Source organism: Aplysia californica, unplaced genomic scaffold (assembly GCF_000002075.1).
Source record: "Aplysia californica isolate F4 #8 unplaced genomic scaffold, AplCal3.0 scaffold00782, whole genome shotgun sequence".
Taxonomy (NCBI): Eukaryota; Metazoa; Mollusca; class Gastropoda; order Aplysiida; family Aplysiidae; genus Aplysia; species Aplysia californica.
Genome location: NW_004798052.1, coordinates 170748 through 174570, shown reverse-complemented (window position 1 = coordinate 174570; position 3823 = coordinate 170748). Strand labels below are relative to the sequence as shown.

Sequence of the window (3823 nt, the reverse complement as noted above, 5' to 3'; positions counted from 1 at the left end):
TCTATCTATCTATCTATCTATCTATCTATCTATCTATCTATCTATCTATCTATCTATCTATCTATCTATCTATCTATCTATCTATCTATCTATCTGGGCTGTAAGGGTTGAGGGTGAAACTTTAGACGCTCTCTGGCAAGCCAGCCTCAACCAAGTCAACTCCCCGTCCTTGTCGAGCAGCCTGGGGACCCCTGCTCTGTGCACAGGAGCAGGGGTTGGAGACAGAGCTCTGGCCAGGATTTACCATAGCATTGTGAGGTGCGATGTGAGCAACGACCCTTTCGATCGTCGAAGGGTCCGTACACATCCACCATTATGATACGTCTGGCGTCACAGCAGGCCAACCTGTTCATTCAGGAACTCACTGTTGACATCTTCTTCCCTCCCTCTCGTGGGAGCTCTACAGACGGGGCATGGTACCCACAGACTGCCAGATGACTCATCGTGAGATGTCTCCGCGGACCCAGAAGGCCTTGTAGCTGTAAGGAGTAGGCTGCCTGGAAACGGATGACGTCTCTACAGATATCTTGGCAAATGCTCGCTGACCCATGACTTGACGATACTCTGTCTGAGTAGATTTGGCCATCCTTTGGATTTTTCTGCTCCATGAACGGAAATGTTAATAGCAGATAGCCAGGAGACAGCAGGTGGCGGGGTTTGGGCTAACGCAAGCTACGCTTTGTGATTGTAGACGACTCACTGTGGAAGGAACGCGTTACCCCTTACTCAATGGGATCCCTTACTGGACTGCTCAGAAGATCACTGGTCATTGATTGCACTTTGTGGCTCCCATCTCTCACAACTAGAGTGCGGCTACACGCCCTATAATTGTCTACTATCCTAAGAAATCCCCCTGAAGGCTGATGGAAAACAGGACAGTGAACACTGCACCTTTGTTCTCTTGTGGCAAGATGTTTGGGCACAAGCCAGTGTCAGGATAAGATTACAACCTACCTGAGATCCTATAGGGATGCATAAAAGCCTTTACAACCCCCAAACCAATAGAATGCCTCTACGACAGATCAAGGGAGGCATTGCGCTGCCAAGAGAGAAATGCTCGCAGCTAAAAGGATTTTAAAACAACAACAACAACAACAACAACAACAACATCTGTCTACCTATCTATTTATCTATCTATATCTATATCTATATATCTACGCACACACACACTCACACACATACACACACATTACACACACACACACACAAACACACACACACACACACACGCACATATACAATGTGTGTATGTGTGTGTGTGTGTGTGTGTGTGTGTGTGTGTGTGTGTGTGTGTGTGTGTCGCGATAAAATTTGAGGAAAAAAGTGACAGCGGCCAAATTAAATTTTGCTGACAAGACTAACGTAATGAATAGCTACCATACTTATTTTTCTTGGAAATAGGTTGTTATTGTGCATGCATGTTAGCAGACAATAGATGTACAAATGTATCTGTTGAATCTTTCCTAAACGAATTAGAATTGTTAATTACATTTTTCCTTAGGTAGTCAAGTTTTTAAAAAAATCCGTGAAAATCCACACTCCAACAAAAATCTATTGAATATATTATTAAAAATTCAATACTCAAATTTTTAGTGTTATATTTTCTCTTCATACTGTGACAATTTCATGAAGATTGGATGAACAATGTTATTTAAAAAGGTATATAGAAAAACCACGTTTTGAGAAAACGGACGATAAAGAAAAATAGAAGATTGACTTTATGAGAAAATGGTGCTGACTAACATACCAGGTATGTGAAGAAAATAAGGCTTAAGGGGGTTCTTATGCGATGAAATAGTTGTAAGAGAGGCTGAAGAAGCTAACAATGCCTACAACTCAAAATCCATTTATTTTGACCAAAATCTGGACTTTCAGGGTGCAAGTCCCGTTCTTCAGCTTTGTCATTCTTGCGCCGTGCCTTGCAGATTATCAGTTGAGCTGCTTACCTGCCTAACTGGAACTGCTTTAGTTGTTGATTTGCTCTATTTAACGGTGTATTGCTGCAGAACAGAACGAGCCTCGTAGTTTGAATTTGTGGAGACCAGTGATCTTTCAAATGTTACTGTCGGCCAGTGTGACTGTTGTATTTTTTTACTTTCATCAAATACTTTCTACGTTAGAGAATAATTGCCACTGGCGCCTGTGTTGTAGAGGCTAGGCATTTTGACGTCTAAAGCAGAAGAACAGAGTTCGATTCCGGTGTAGGGAGGTTTTTTAAATAGGCTATCTCGGTCTTTCTGCGACGTTGTATCCCGTCAGCTCGTGTTGGCCCTCACAGGCAGGCTCAAAGCCCGCCTTTCAAATGATTTTGATTGTGTCAATGGAGGCGTAAAGACACCTTTATAAAAAAAAAATTTCTTTTTGAGTCATCAAAAATAGTCTGCTCTCCCTATAGATTTTGTTGAAACCGAGAGTGTAAAAGATATACATTATTTAATAAAGGCTGCGTTGTCATCAACTTTGTTCTGCTTGTGTAAAAAGAAGCACATCGACACAATAGTGGCCATTTCTTGCTGGGAAAAGTAAGGCATACGGACAGAAACAGAGGGAAAGTAAAGAAGTAGGATCGATCAGTGGTGCCCTCCAACCACCAGCTAAATTCCCATACACATGTATAGTGGTCTAACTAAACGATGATGGTTTCTTTCGTCATGTTCATTACTAAAACTGAACTGTCCTCGGGTAAGTGTAAAATTTGGTGCACAAAAAAGCACCTCAAAGACACCCTGAAAATGTATCTGAAGGGTTTCAACACTATCCTTCGACTTGGGAGAGCCTAGCTCCTGACAGGCCCAGATGGAGAACAGTAGTCACAGTGGGACAAATCATATGCAGCTTCACCAATATACATTGCTGGAACTAAGAGAGAAACCCCCAAGCTGCACTAATCCACAATTGGAAGTGGAGCTTTTGAATGCTCAAAAATTGGCAACCTTCTCTTTGCCTGAACTGTCTCATCGGCCATAGTAAAAATACATAAGTCGTCTTAAGGGAAGACCCCAAGACAATATCGATAAAATTGTTCAAACTATCCAACTTTTATTTTTTGGGGAAAAAAATCCTTTGACATCTGTTCTATCGGGTTACGATGCCGAAACTGTTGGAAAAACACCCTCGATGACCTAAAGAGGTGTTTGAAAAGTGCAAATTGCACTTAAAATTCTTTTTAAAAATCCGTTTTTTCTGTTTTTCTCAAAATTTACTTTTTGACATTTGTGGTCTCCTTGGTGCAAGGAGTTTTCAAAAACTACAGAAGCTAGAAGCTTCAAATTTGGCGTACATGTGCTTTAAGATCCATTCTGGAGATCTTTCAATTTTTTTGTAATATGTACCCCAAAATTTCGTCAACTGACTCTCGGTGGTCCATTGACTTTGGGATCACTTTTTTATTTTTAAAGATAGGTCAAAATACTCTCATGGATCCCCAGTCCATATACGTTTGTACTTGTGTGCCAAATTTCAGGCAGATAATTCAATATTTACTATGAAATTCTTCCGCACTAAGAAACAGGTTTGAAAATCCAAGATGGACACCACAGAGACCCATTTTTCAGAGAAAAAAAATCAACAAACTCACCCCTAGTACATCCTATTTACCTATGAACAACTTCTTGCACAAATTACATGAAAGTGGATAAAAGTCATTCGTTTAGAAAATTTTTCCCTTAACCTTTAAATCTCCTATTTCACTTAAGAATTAATCCTCTCCTTTGCTGATGCACTGATCATCGTGAGACATTGACGGACCACCACCACCACCATAATCATCATCATCATCATCATCATCATCATCATCATCATCATCATCATCATCATCATTATC

General features: G+C 40.7%; 1 protein-coding gene across 2 annotated transcripts in view; it reads right to left on the bottom strand.

Moving 5' to 3' along the window:
- Positions 1-3823, bottom strand: part of LOC101862612 (caveolin-1) — a 37058-nt gene that overhangs the window by 29165 nt on the left and 4070 nt on the right. The window lies entirely within an intron of this gene.